Here is a 15,748-nt window from a genome sequence, read left to right on the forward strand (position 1 = left end):
TGGAAATGTAGCCAAACTTTAGTACCATATATAATCTTAAAAGTAACAGTCCAGAATCTACTATCATAAAGAAGGTATAAAGCATTACCAGTTGACAAGTCTGTGGTTTTGCTTCCTTTCTGGAAACCCTGAGAAGAAACAGGCAATGTTAAACTTTAACTACTGGTAGGTAGCAATTAGGAAAAGTCTAATGATACAACTTTAAATGAACATGGCAGACTATACCGTTATAAATACATTATATCTATTGTCAAGTAAAAACTCCATATGCATTTGGACAGGTCTTGGAAGGATATGCCAAATAGATAATAAGAGACGAATGAAAAAGTCTAACAAGACCACATGACAAATACTACAGTCACACAGTAACAGGCTCTCATCCAAAAGACGGGAAATTTTGGCAAATAAAAGCCCTCGGGGTTCACCTTTTCTAGCAAATTTCTTAAGTAGACTATCCCTCTAATTGTTGATAAAGCAGCCCAAAGGGGGGGGATGAGCACTAAGATCATAACTGAGAGTCTGGACACTTAGAGAGGAACCCACAACTACCCAAACATTAGTTTCCTCATGGTCATTGAATAGATAGGCGATGTCGAGGGTCCCAAGCAATTCTTTTTTTATTTTTTTTAACTTATTTATTTATTTTTGCCTGCTATGGGTCTTCGTTGCTGCGCCCGGGCTTTCTCTAGTTGCGGCGACAGGTGGCTTCTCTTGTTGCGGAGCAGGGGCTCTAGGCTCGTGGGCATCAGTAGTTGCACCACACCGGCTCAGTAGTTGTGGCTCGCGGGCTCTGGAGTGCAGGCTCAATAGTTGTGGCGCACGGGCTTACTTGCACCGCGGCATGTGGGATCTCCCCGAACCAGGGCTCGAACCCCTGTCCCCTCCCTTGGCAGGCGGATTCTTAACCACTGCGCCACCAGGGAAGCCCCCAAGCAATTCTTTAAAAACATAGAAAACGAACACAAGCTTATAAAATCTCTGCCCAGTCGCCACACAGGAGGCGTGCCGTCTAGCATAAAACTACAGGCTCAACAAAGGGTAGGAAGACCGGCGAAGAACCCCACCTCAGGCGGGAAGCCGCCAGGATCCCCGGGCGAGCTAGGCCGGCGCCGGGGCAGCGTGGCACGCGGCGGGAGCTGCCCTGTCACTACCCCCGGGGCACCGGCGGACCAAACGCGGGGACACGCGGGCTCCCACCGGGAAAGGACGCCGGCAGCGCCGGTCCCAGCCTCGCCTCTCCATACCTGTCATAGAAGGGATGCTCCTCGCCGAAATCCCTTAGATGCTTCTTCTGCCTTTTAGTTAGGGAGTTGAGCAGCTGGCTCTGGCTCCGGCTCCGGCTCCGGCTCCCGCGTTTGCCCATGGGGAAGACGTCAAGTCAGCCAACCTCCAAGAATCGCGTTTTTCACCTGGAAGTCGTCTCGTCAACCCACTCACGCGGGATTGCCAACGGCGCTTTACGGCGGAAGCAGGGTGCCATAAAGCAGACCCGCTTTACGTCGCGCTTGTACGACAGGCGTGGCTGTGAGAATCAGCCTGCATAAACGTGTAGTAACTGAGATGGTTGAATGCAGTGCCTTTCTATTATGCCATAATACAAATACCAACTAACATTTAAGGCTGCCGGTGCATCTCAATTCATCCTCACAACAGTAAACAAATAGGCCTTGTTAATAAGCCTGATATTGGAGATGAGAAAGCTGATGCTTACAAAAGCTTACACACACACTAGCAAGAGAGGAGATGGAAACCTAATTCTCTCTGATGCGACCACAGGCTTTTCCCACTAGGATCTGCCACGTGCGTGTGCTATGTGAAGAATGAGGACGCAAGGCTGAGATTCCCGCCCTTACCCTACCCCCTCATTTTCTGAAAGTATTGCAAGGGCCCTTGGTAACACATCTGTTCTGGCATTTTTCATGTTATAAAAGCAAAAACACATCCAGAGAGGTAAAGTGACTTTCCTAAATCACCCGGAGAGTCGATGTTAGAGAAAGCAGTAAAACTCAATAAAGTGTCTCAAAACTGAATTGGGGCAAATTGGGATGGAAAACTTTTAAAGGGTAAGTAACTTTTCTATATCTGGGTCGTGGTGGTGGTTACACCTGGTATACAATTACCAAAATTAATCAAACTGTACCTTTGAAATTGGTACATTTTAATGCAAGTAAATAATAATCTCAATAAACAAAGAGGTAAAAACAGCGCAACTGGACTTAATACTCTAGAGACAGGCAGAGTGTGCAGGGATACTTAAAAACCACAGGATAGGGCTTCCCTGATGGCGCAGTGGTTGAGAGTCCACCTGCCGAGGCAGGGGACGCGGGTTCGTGCCCCAGGTCGGGAAGGTCCCCCGTGCCGCGGAGCGGCTAAGCTCGTGAGCCATGGCCGCTGAGCCTGTGCGTCCGGAGCCTGTGCTCCGCAACGGGAGAGGCCACAACAGTGAGAGGCCCGCGTACCGAAAAAACAAAACAAAAACCAAACGATAAACACAGAGACACTTTTTTTCTAATAGTAACTTACAATGTCAATCATAAACCACAGAATTCACCTGAATATTTAAGGTAAAATAGGAGCCATCAAAGATAGTGTTCACTGCCTCTGCTATTAGAGGAGTGTCTGTGAGAGAATTGGAGCTTTGTCCAATACCATGTCACACCTATAGAAGTCGCACTACAACTATTAAAATCCTAGTTTTGTCGTCCTGGGGACCATCTACTCCTAATTAGATTCTGGGAGCTTAGGGTGGCATACGGAGGCAAGGGGAGGGAGTATCAAGAAAATGTGCAAACAGCAGGTAGTGCCAGCAGATGGCCCAGCCAAGGAACCCAGAAACAAACAGACATGTGTCTTCTGTCTCATTTCAAGATAAAAAGTACAGTCACTTACGTAAACAAAAGGCTGCTTGCAAATGTCATCATACATACTAAGGCACTAACCACAGTATAACCTGGCTATGACAATAAAGTCATACAATGTTTTTTCTCCTCCCACCCTATTCCAAGTGCCCCAGCTTCCCTCCCCAGAGGAAACCAGTTTCTTGGTGTTCTTCCAGAGATCTGCTATAAAAAGCTATACTCTTGAGCACTTGATGTGACTCTTTACTCTCTCCTGCTTTCCATGTCATTGTAGTCCTATGGACAGCTCTAGACTGTTCCCAGGTTCAGACACAACTGTGCCCTAGCTTCACCCAAGTGCTCTCATCATTGGCTCACTGAGCCCGCTTCTGAAAATATTTATATTAGCCTTTGACAACATAAAAGGGGATGCTTTGTGAAATTTTAACCTGAGAGTTCGGAATTGAAACATATTTTTCATGCCTCCAGTGAAAGTTCTCTTAGTAAAACCCACACAAAGAAGATGCATGTGCCAACTAGTGAAGGCCCTGGGAAAATTGTAATAAAGGCAAAATTTGTTCTTCCCTTTCTTCTTCTCACGCTCAGCCCTTCCTTTTCCCTCCTGCAGGGTTTTCTTTGCCCTTTGCCCTCAGGGACTCAGTATTTTCTGGGGTAAAAACAATCCAGGAAATAATCTTTTATACTAGTTTGTAAAGAGAGGCTGATGAATTAATGTTACTTGGGTACTTTCAATTCGGGGAGACTCCCTAGGATAACGATCTCAAGGGGTGGGAGGGGGGTGGCTGCCCCTTAAGACAAGATGGTCAGAATATTCAGAAAAGTGTTAGTTTTTCTTTATTAAAAACTTTTTCTTTGGAAAATTTCAAGTATATACAAAAGTAGACAAAACAGTATAATACACTCCCATGTTCCCATCCCTCGGCTTCAATGCAAGGTATGCCCACCCACTACCCCTACCTCCCGCCCCTGTATTATTTTTGAAGCAAATCCCAGACATTGTATTATTTTATCTGTAAATATTTATTTCTAAATATCTAAAAGATAAGGGTTCTTTCTTTAACATAGCTACAATGGCACTATTTCACCTAAAAAAAGATGATAACAATTATTTAATATCATCATGTAACCAGTCAGTATTCAGATTTCTGATTGTCTCATAAATGTCGTCTTTTTTTTTTTTTTACACTGTTAGTTGAACATGTTCTGCTGTTCTCTGTGTCTCTCGCGAATACATTGTGGGATTTAGAACTTTGATCAGATTTCATTATAGCTGATATTTTAGACTTCCATCAGGAGGCGTATACCGTCTGGTTGTCTTTCATTTTGTGATGTTACCAGTCATTGGTAGTCAATGTCTAAATTCGTTAATTCATTAGAGGTCACATTCTAATTCTATCATGAGGTGATATTCTAATTCTATCATTTCTTCTTCACTTACTTGCTGGACTATTTCTATGAAAGCAAGCTTTTCCTTCCCCTAAATTTTGCTTACCCAGTGGTACTGTTTGTATAGGAAAAGCAGAAGAAATGCTTGATTCTCTCCCTTCATTTACTAATTTTCAACACAAGGAGTCAATTCACTGGATCTTCTAATGTTGACCAATCAAGTTTTTTTTAAAATTTTTAGTATCATTATGAACTCATGGAATTATACAAATTGATGTGTTTTAATCGCTTGCAAGTATTATGGTGTACATGATTTGAAAGCGCTTATTTGACATATAGTGATGTATTTGAAAAGACAAACTATGTCCTAATACAAACCACAGAAAGGAAACAGGAGTCTATCTGAGATTCTCAACAGAGCAGGAATGGGAAGGTGGGGAAGGAGCACAATTTGAGGATACAGATCAGATGCTGGGGAAGTTTGAGTTTTGAAATTTATGTGATAATATAAGTGGTAACAAGGGCACATGTGTTCAAGATATGTTGACAGGGAGCCATAAATAATCCAAAGGTATGACTCTCTAATTATGAAAGCTCTGACACCTCAGCTACTGATTTGGGAAGATTCTGGGGAAGGTGTGTGTGCACCCACACATCTGTCTCCTCCTAGATGCCTCAAATCAGACAGTCTCCTCCACCACATGTATGCATACATGACTGTATACACCCCAAAGCCATCCAGCCTCTTCCTGAGAGGGCTGGCAGAAATCAGTCTCTCGCTACCTGTATAATGAAATGAGCTTGTTTATTCATTAAAAAAATGTACTGAACACCATGTGCCAGGTGCTGTGCTAGTAGCTGAGGCTGGGGGAAGAATAAGATCCATTCCAGCCTCTGCAAGGAGCTCTCAGCCCATCCAGGTATGGATAAGGATGCAGACTCTGACGATACACTGTGATGAATGCTAAACTGATAGATGCTGGGTGCTAAGGAAGCAGCTCAGTCAGAGTTCTGGTGCTGATGGGGGTTGGGGGCCAGGGGGGAGGGTCATCTGCTGCCTTTGAGCGTTTGTCAGCCTGTCACGCTCATTGAACATCGGTATTGAACTTGAGATTAATCTAGATTCTAGATTTTAGGCTGTATGAGTTGTTTCAGCTGACTTCATGAACAGCATGTGTGTGTGTTCAAGACAGGGTATGAGGGATATAGGGCAACAGGAAATTAGAGAGCTGAGTAGTCATCGGATTCCACAGCGTTTATTGTGTAAGGAGCAAAGAGCTTTCTAGGTGGAGCATGTTTTAGATAACGAGATTATGTCTGAAAAGAGAAAAGCTTTGTAATGCATTTCAATGCACTCTACATAACTTGAAAATGTAAAACACTATTATATATAGTGCCTATTCATATTATATATAGTGCCTATTCATTCACTTTCTATTCATCTGTACCCAGAAGAACTATCCATTGTGAAACCCAGAGACTGGCATAGAGTGACCTGTAATAATTATGTTTCCTCAAGCTTATCAGAGGTTGTTTTATATTAGGCCTAGCCTAAAACTGAAATATTTTATCAGATTATATTCACCTGGGGCTTCCCTGGTGGCGCAGTGGTTGAGAGTCCGCCTGCCGATGCAGGGGACATGGGTTTGTGCCCCGGGCCAGGAAGATCCCACATGCCGCGGAGCGGCTGGGCCTGTGAGCCATGGCCGCTGAGCCTGCACATCCGGAGCCTGTGCTCCGCAACGGGAGAGGCCACAACAGTGAGAGGTCCGCGTACCGCAAAAAAAAAAAAAAAAAAAAAAAAAAAAAAAAGATTATATTCACCTGACTGAGAACAAGGCTAAAATGCTACACTAGAGGGGATAAAGTTTTACCTCCCTCTCTCTAGTGGAATGTTGGTGTAACTACATTCTGTTTTTCACATTTTTCTGGCAGAGGCTTAGCAGGCAAACCTTCATTCATTTATCAAACATTTTCTAAACAGTTACCATGTTCCTGTCATAATGTTAGGCATTAATGATTTAAAAAGCTCAGACCTCAGGCTTTCCCCTTGAAAGACCTCATAGTCTAGTTGGGGGAGACAAAGCAATGAACAAATAATTATGTTGTCATGGGCTAGATTAGAAGGGTGTCTACAAAGGGTTTTAGGAACCCAGAAGATAAAGAAGCTCCTCTTTCTGTGGAGGAGAGAGGAAAGGTCATGGGGAGTTGCACAGAGGATGCACTGAGTCAGGGTTTCCTGGGAAAGAAGGTTCCAGGGAGAGGGAATAGCATGAGCAAGGTGGAAAGATGTGTTTGGAGAACTGTCTGTGGACCCTGTTGCTGAGGTGGGTGGGTGGGAGTAGAGAGGTTGGAGAGACGGACAGGTGAGGATTCAGCCCACTAAAGGCCTTGCATGCCTTGCTGGGGCATTGAGGCCCAATCCCATGTAAGGTGAGGAACCCTTAAAGGATTTCAAGCAAGGGGGTTATGTGAACCGATTTGGACTTCAGCGAAATCACGGTGATGTCTGTATGGGTGACAAGGACATTAAATCTTCCTTTCCGACGCCTTCCTGGAGCAGCCGATTCGCTACTGATGCTGCCCACCTCCAAAAGACTTTGGAGACTTTTTCATGTTTTGTTTGTTTGTTTGTTTTCGGTACGCGGGCCTCTCACTCTTGTGGCCTCTCCCGTTGCGGAGCTCCGGACGCACAGGCTCAGCGGCCATGGCTCACGAGCTTAGCCGCTCCGCGGCACGGGGGACCTTCCCGACCTGGGGCACGAACCCGCGTCCCCTGCCTCGGCAGGCGGACTCTCAACCACTGCGCCATCAGGGAAGCCCTATCCTGTGGTTTTTAAGTATCCCTGCACACTCTGCCTGTCTCTAGAGTATTAAGTCCAGTTGCGCTGTTTTTACCTCTTTGTTTATTGAGATTATTATTTACTTGCATTAAAATGTACCAATTTCAAAGGTACAGTTTGATTAATTTTGGTAATTGTATACCAGGTGTAACCACCACCACGACCCAGATATAGAAAAGTTACTTACCCTTTAAAAGTTTTCCATCCCAATTTGCCCCAATTCAGTTTTGAGACACTTTATTGAGTTTTACTGCTTTCTCTAACATCGACTCTCCGGGTGATTTAGGAAAGTCACTTTACCTCTCTGGATGTGTTTTTGCTTTTATAACATGAAAAATGCCAGAACAGATGTGTTACCAAGGGCCCTTGCAATACTTTCAGAAAATGAGGGGGTAGGGTAAGGGCGGGAATCTCAGCCTTGCGTCCTCATTCTTCACATAGCACACGCACGTGGCAGATCCTAGTGGGAAAAGCCTGTGGTCGCATCAGAGAGAATTAGGTTTCCATCTCCTCTCTTGCTAGTGTGTGTGTAAGCTTTTGTAAGCATCAGCTTTCTCATCTCCAATATCAGGCTTATTAACAAGGCCTATTTGTTTACTGTTGTGAGGATGAATTGAGATGCACCGGCAGCCTTAAATGTTAGTTGGTATTTGTATTATGGCATAATAGAAAGGCACTGCATTCAACCATCTCAGTTACTACACGTTTATGCAGGCTGATTCTCACAGCCACGCCTGTCGTACAAGCGCGACGTAAAGCGGGTCTGCTTTATGGCACCCTGCTTCCGCCGTAAAGCGCCGTTGGCAATCCCGCGTGAGTGGGTTGACGAGACGACTTCCAGGTGAAAAACGCGATTCTTGGAGGTTGGCTGACTTGACGTCTTCCCCATGGGCAAACGCGGGAGCCGGAGCCGGAGCCGGAGCCAGAGCCAGCTGCTCAACTCCCTAACTAAAAGGCAGAAGAAGCATCTAAGGGATTTCGGCGAGGAGCATCCCTTCTATGACAGGTATGGAGAGGCGAGGCTGGGACCGGCGCTGCCGGCGTCCTTTCCCGGTGGGAGCCCGCGTGTCCCCGCGTTTGGTCCGCCGGTGCCCCGGGGGTAGTGACAGGGCAGCTCCCGCCGCGTGCCACGCTGCCCCGGCGCCGGCCTAGCTCGCCCGGGGATCCTGGCGGCTTCCCGCCTGAGATGGGGTTCTTCGCCGGTCTTCCTACCCTTTGTTGAGCCTGTAGTTTTATGCTAGACGGCACGTCTCCTGTGTGGCGACTGGGCAGAGATTTTATAAGCTTGTGTTCGTTTTCTATGTTTTTAAAGAATTGCTTGGGGGCTTCCCTGGTGGCGCAGTGGTTAAGAATCCGCCTGCCAAGGGAGGGGACAGGGGTTCGAGCCCTGGTCCGGGAAGATCCCACATGCCGCGGTGCAAGTAAGCCCGTGCGCCACAACTATTGAGCCTGCACTCTAGAGCCCGCGAGCCACAACTACTGAGCCAGGGTGGTGCAACTACTGATGCCCACGAGCCTAGAGCCCCTGCTCCGCAACAAGAGAAGCCACCTGTCGCCGCAACTAGAGAAAGCCCGGGCGCAGCAACGAAGACCCATAGCAGGCAAAAATAAATAAATAAGTTAAAAAAAATAAAAAAAGAATTGCTTGGGACCCTCGACATCACCTATCTATTCAATGACCATGAGGAAACTAATGTTTGGGTAGTTGTGGGTTCCTCTCTAAGTGTCCAGACTCTCAGTTATGATCTTAGTGCTCATCCCACCCCTTTGGGCTGCTTTATCAACAGTTAGAGGGATAGTCTACTTAAGAAATTTGCTAGAAAAGGTGAACCCCGAGGGCTTTTATTTGCCAAAATTTCCCATCTTTTGGATGAGAGCCTGTTACTGTGTGACTGTAGTATTTGTCATGTGGTCTTGTTAGACTTTTTCATTCGTCTCTTATTATCTATTTGGCATATCCTTCCAAAACCTGTCCAAATGCATATGGAGTTTTTACTTGACAATAGATATGATGTAGTTATAACGGTATAGTCTGCCATGTTCATTTAAAGTTGTATCATTAGACTTTTCCTAATTGCTACCTACCAGTAGTTAAAGTTTAACATTGCCTGTTTCTTCTCAGGGTTTCCAGAAAGGAAGCAAAACCACAGACTTGTCAACTGGTAATGCTTTATACCTTCTTTATGATAGTAGATTCTGGACTGTTACTTTTAAGATTATATATGGTAGTAAAGTTTGGCTACATTTCCACTCTCTTTGATTTTAGATGTAAGCTATACTTTAGTAATATTGCTTAGTTTTAAGTGCAGATGTCTGTTAAAATGCCATTGTGATAACTAATATAGTATAGAGTATGAAACTGTCCTGAGAGATTAGCCTGTTAGAACCTGTTAAGGAGGCTTACCAGAGGGCTCTTGGTGAATCCTAAGAGGGAATGTCATGTTTGCTTAACATAAAATAGAGTGCAAAATCATCAAAGGTCTTATTTCATTACCACAGACTCAGAAATAAAGTACACTTTTTTGTTGTAAGTTTTCCTGTTGCTCCTTTAAAGGTGCCAAATGTCTGACACATAGGTTAGATCGCCTTATAACCTAAAGCTCCGTGTGTTTAGTTTGCTGTCTTCCCATGTGGAACATGAGCAGTTCAAAGAAGAGGAAGCGCTTCTAGAATCATAGCTAGATTAGCTGTTTGAAACAAATTTGGTGCTCGGTCTGGTTGAATAGATAGGACTGGATATTTGCAGAAAAGCTAGTTTTTATCTAGAAAAGTCTGAACTTGGTTCCACTGTGGGCCTGATGATAGTCGTGGGGTAGCAACAAGAACAGTATAATTTTTGTTTTTAAAATCCCCATTTTCCTTTTAGTCAGAGAGTTTATAGATACTTCAAGTTCTGAAAGTGAAGCATAGAGTGAACCAGAACAAGTTTCTGGTTACAACAGACTACTTGCCACATTAAAGGATGTCTCCAAGGAAGATGAGGAGGAGGAAGAGGAAGAAGACAGTGTTCTAGATGAGACAGAAATGAATCTTGAAGATGGCGAGAGTGACGTCATTGTGGAGGAAGAGCTGGCAGTGGAGTCCACTGACATGCAGAAGAGTGAGTGTCTCTGATGTGGGTTTATCATCTTTGCAGGGACCACAGACAGATTGCCCCAGGGGCAGGGTGCCTTGTACCACAGAGCTGGGTGAAAGCACATGGATTCAAAGCAGAGATTCTTAACATTGTTGGGCTCTGTGATATCTTCAAGAATCTGATGAAAACAGGACCCTGTGGCCATAAAAATGCAGAAATGACATTTTTGCTTATGATTTCCAGGATTTCATCAATCCTACTTCAAATTCTCCTGATTGAGAGGAAAGGGAACATAATTCTGTTTTTGTAATGGTCTCAATTTATGAAAGAGATGATTGTTCCTGCCTTAGAGGAACCAAGTTGAATGGAAGATAGACATAAAATATACAAAACTTTTCAAGCATCAAATCTGAATGGAACCGATAAATATAAGGTGTTAAAGAGATGCAAAGTGGTCACATGCTGCCAGGGTAGATTAGGGGAGGCTTCAGAGAAGAGCTGGGACTGAAAGCTTAAAGGAACTCTGTCTCACTCAGACATCTAGGTGACTATTTTTTAAAAAATTATTATTAATTAATTTATTTTTGGCTGCATTGTGTCTTTGTTGCAGTGCGCCGGCTTCTCACTGTGGTGGCTTCTCTTGTTGTGGAGCATGGGCTCTAGGCACGTGGGCTTCGGTAGTTGTGGCACACGGGCTCAGTAGTTGTGGCTCACGGGCTCTAGAGCACAGGCTCTGTAGTTGTGGCGCACGGGCATAGTTGCTCGGCGGCATGTGGGATCTTCCCAGACTAGGGCTTGAAACCACGTCCCCTGCATTAGCAGGCGAATTCTTAACCACTGTGCCACCAGGGAAGTCCCCATAGGTGACTTTTTAATTTAACTTTAAAATCAACTTTATTGAAGTATGAATTACATTCAACGAGGTGTACCCGTTTTAAGCATGTAATTTGATAAGTCTTGACAAATGTGTATATCTCTATTGTCGTCGCCAAAGTCAAGATACAGAACACTTCCAATACCTGCAAAAAGTTCCTTCTTGTCCTTTTACAGTCAGTTTCCCAGGCCTGGCATCAGGCAACCACTGACATGCTTTCTTTCACTATGTATTAGTGTTTCCTATTCTAGAAATTCATATGAATGGAAGCATACAACAAGTACCCTTTTGCACGTGGCTTCTTTGGCTCCTCATGTTGTTGTGACTCATCCGTGTAGCTCATATTAGTAATTCATTTCTTTTTATTACTGGAATAGTAGTCCATTGTCTGAATATATCTGGGTAACTTTTTATATTCTATTATCTTAATGCCTACTTGCCTTACTGTATTTTTTTCTATACTTTGAGGTGTCACACACCATTCTTAGTATTTTCATTCATCACTTGGACTCGGATAAAAAAATCGTCGCCTCAGACTTAGGGATTGTTTTAATTTTGTTGGTTTTCCAGTTTTCTTTCATGTTTTAGGTTTTTAAAAATGAAAAGTTTGGCTTTTTAAATTATAAAAGTAATATATATTTACTGTAAAAATTTAAGAGGGTAATATAGTTAACGTATATCTCCTCCACCGTGGGATGAACACCTTTAACATTTTATAGAACCTTCCAGACTACTTTTTTATGGATATATGAGTGAATATATGTTTGTGTGTATGTGCATAATGGCCTCATACATTTCTGTAAGTTACTTTTTTCTTTAATAATATAACGTGTGTAACTGTGGGTTACTGCCGCTAGAACCCTGGTGTCCAAACTCCCAGGCCAAATCTCCTTCTACTACATTCCACTACCATGGGGAGGTTTAAAAAAGAAAGGGAAAGTATGAAGGGTGATTTTTCCATAAATTAAATCAACTTAAAAAGGCGCATTTGGAGAGTCAGAGAGTACTGATACTGTTAGAAAGAAGAAAGGTTTAAAAGCTGGTTAAATCTCATTCAAAAAAAAATCCATATGTACCACATTGTAAAAAAGAGAAGGAAGACGGCATTCATGATTACTGGGCTGGCAGGGTAGGGGACAGTTGCATGCTGGGGGTGACTCTCGTACTGGCTCTTCCACTCTTCACACTTGTGCTCGGCCAGGACCAGGGACCGCTGAGGGAGATCAGAGGAGAGGGTGGTGCCTTGGGGGTTCCAGGGAGTTGTGCAGCTGGCTCCCTTGCCACCCAGACTGCCCCAGGGTTCCCAGCCCCAAGGATTATGGAGCATCCCCACACCTGTTTGCTCTGCAGTTGCTGTTCTGCAACACATTTTCTCCTCCAGCACTTTCTGCAGTGTCTCCTTGGCCTTCTGCTCATGGCTGTTTTTCTGGTCTTGCATCTGTAATAGCAACTTATTCATTCCCCAAGAAGTGTATTTCTGTAAATTTGAGGCAATTCAACAAATACACATTGACCTACTGTGTGCTAAAGCCTGAGCAGGGATACAGAAATGAAAAGAAATTGGTCCTTGCTCACAGGGCAGAGATGTCAGTAATCTGGTGGACCTTCTTCCAGGCTGGAGGCAGGCAGGGAGGGTCCCTCAGGTGATGTGAGAGGTGAGTGGGGATAAAAAACTGCCCTGGGCATGCTGGGCCTCCTCCCCTAGGCCTTCCACAGGCATTTGAACTCCGACATTTCCAAAGGGAAATCATCTTTCTAAACCTGCTCCTATCTCAGTGGCCAGCATCACCACCCACCCAGTCTCCCAAACCCTAAACCAGGGAATCATCCTTGATTTCTCTCTCACCTTCTTCAAGGAATCAGTTCCTCATCAAGCTCTGTCAAGTCAGCGTCTTTAACGGCTCCTTCGTTACCTGTATCCTCTATCCCTACCGCCACCTCCTTAGTTCAGACCCTAGTGACACTATTATATGGATTATATAGAGACTATGTGTTATCTTCATGCCTTGCCTCCCTCCAAACCCTTTTCAGTCCTGCAGCTAGAGGGTTCTTTCTAAAACTTAAATCTGATCCCATCTCAACCTGCTTAAATCTCTCAGTGGTTCTCAGTGTTCTAAGAATCAGGTCCAAACTCCTTGGCATGGTTCCTACTTACAAGCCCAGACTTTCATCTCATGCTGCCTCCACGCAAGCTGAACTGCTTGTAGGTCCCCTAAGCACTGTGCTTTTCAGCCTCTGCCTTTGCCCATAAAGCTTCTTCTGCTTAGAGTATCTTGACCCACGCTTCTCACCTGGTTAATTTCTACCCATGTTCAAGATTCAGCCCTAGAATCATAAATTCTGATAAACTTGGCCAACCATACCTACCCCCCGACTCTTTATGGATTAGGCAGTTTTACTGGTGTTCACATAGTATCTATATTTCTGATCTATTGACTCATCTGTCTCCTTTAAGGGATTGTAAACTCCTTTGAGGCAGGGAGCATTTTTATTTTTGTATTTTTTGTATTTTATTTATTTATTTATTTATTCATTTATTTTTTATTAGTTTCTGCTTTATAACAAAGTGAATCAGTTATACATATACATCTGTTCCCACATCCCTTCCCTCATGCATCTCCCTCCCTCCCACCCTCCCCATCCCACCCCTCCAGGCGGTCACAAAGCACCGAGCTTTTCTCCCTGTGCTCTGCGGCTGCTTCCCACTATCTATCTACCTTACATTTGGTAGTGTATATATGTCCATGCCTCTCTTTCGCTTTGTCACAGCTTACCCTTCCCCCTCCCCATATCCTCAAGTCCATTCTCAAGTAGGTCTGTGTCTTTATTCCCGTTTTACCCCTAGGTTCTTCATGACATTTTTATTTTTTTTTAATTCCGTATATATGTGTTAGCATACGGTATTTGTCTTTGTCTTTCTGACTTACTTCACACTGTATGACAGACTCTAGGTCTATCCACCTCATTAAAAATAGCTCAGTTTCGTTTCTTTTTATGGCTGAGTAATATTCTGTTGTATATATGTGCCACATCTTCTTTATCCATTCATCCGATGATGGACACTTAGGTTGTTTCCATCTGCGGGCTATTGTGAATAGAGCTGCAATGAACATTTTGGTACATGTCTCTTTTTGAATTATGGTTTTCTCAGGGTATATGCCTAGTAGTGGGATTGCTGGGTCATATGGTAGTTCTATTTGTAGTTTTTTAAGGAACCTCCATACTGTTCTCCATAGTGGCTGTACCAATTCACATTCCCACCAGCAGTGCAAGAGTGTTCCCTTTTCTCCACACCCTCTCCAGCATTTATTGTTTCTAGATTTCTTGATGATGGCCATTCTGACTGGTGTGAGATGATATCTCATTGTAGTTTTGATTTGCATTTCTCTAATGATTAATGATGTTGAGCATTCTTTCATGTGTTCGTTGGCAGTCTGTATATCTTCTTTGGAGAAATGCCTATTTAAGTCTTCTGCCCATTTTTGGATTGGGTTGTTTGTTTTTTTGCTATTGAGCTGCATGAGCTGTTTATAAATTTTGGAGATTAATCCTTTGTCAGTTGCTTCATTTGCAAATATTTTCTCCCATTCTGAGGGTTGTCTTTTGGTCTTGTTTATGGTTTCCTTTGCTGTGCAAAAGCTTTTAAGTTTCATTAGGTCCCTTTTGTTTATCTTTGTTTTTATTTCCATTTCTCTAGGAGGTGGGTCCAAAAGGATCTTGCTCTGATTTATGTCATAGAGTGTTCTGCCTATGTTTTCCTCTAAGAGTTTGATAGTTTCTGGCCTTATATTTAGGTCTTTAATCCATTTTGAGCTTATTTTTGTGTATGGTGTTAGGGAATGATCTAATCTCATACTTCTACATGTCCCTGTCCAGTTTTCCCAGCACCACTTATTGAAGAGACTTTCCTTTCTCCACTGTACATTCCTGCCTCCTTTATCAAAAATAAGTTGAGCATATGTGCGTGGGTTTAACTCTGGGCTTTCTATCCTGTTCCATTGATCTATCTTTCTGTTTTTGTGCCAGTACCACACTGTCTTGATTACTGTAGCTTTGTAGTACAGTCTGAAGAGGGAGCATTTTTAAAAAAATACAATTATTTTTGTAGGCTTGGGGATCTGAACAATATTCAGTAAAGTCAAGTTTTAAAAATGAATACATTTGTATTTTTAGAATTTCTCCTGGCTTCAAGGTCAAAAAGACAAAGACACAAGAGCAGCTTTGCAAATTCACTGGGGGTCTTGCCTTTCCAGTGCTTTTCATCTTTACGCCCTGTGATTTTTGGGAAAGCAGGAGCCTCTTACTGTCGCTTCTGGGTTACCCAACTGGGTAAGAGATAGTCTAGATAATGCAGATTTAGAGTTCAATATCAAATCATTTCCATTTAGCTTTGGAGTCATCTGAAAATTTGGATTTAAATGTTGAGTGGGTCTTATGTTCTTGGAATTGTCATTAGAAACCAGATACAGGAGTTACTGGTTGAGATCATACATGGTTATGTCCAGGTTATTGGACTTAACCATGCTGGTCACTGACCAGCTTTATCCCCCTTTGAAAACGAGTAGACTGGCATTCTGGATTATATGTCAGTCTCTTACGAGCTTGGTTGGCATTACTGAAAAAATAAAAGTTGTGGATCCACAAACCCATAGACTCTATAGGCTATGTTCCGCTGTAGAATTCTAACTACATGGCGACCTTATCTTCCTAA

The 15,748-nt window shown here is 43.5% G+C and overlaps 1 pseudogene across 1 annotated transcript in view; it reads right to left on the minus strand.

The window, feature by feature from the left end:
- Positions 1-15,748, minus strand: part of LOC308620769 (centrosomal protein of 78 kDa-like) — a 571,052-nt pseudogene that overhangs the window by 168,596 nt on the left and 386,708 nt on the right. The gene's annotated exons all lie outside the window — the stretch shown is intronic.

The sequence above is a fragment of the Mesoplodon bidens genome, assembly GCF_964165515.1.
Source record: "Mesoplodon bidens genome assembly, chromosome: 7".
In the NCBI taxonomy this organism is placed as follows: Eukaryota; Metazoa; Chordata; class Mammalia; order Artiodactyla; family Ziphiidae; genus Mesoplodon; species Mesoplodon bidens.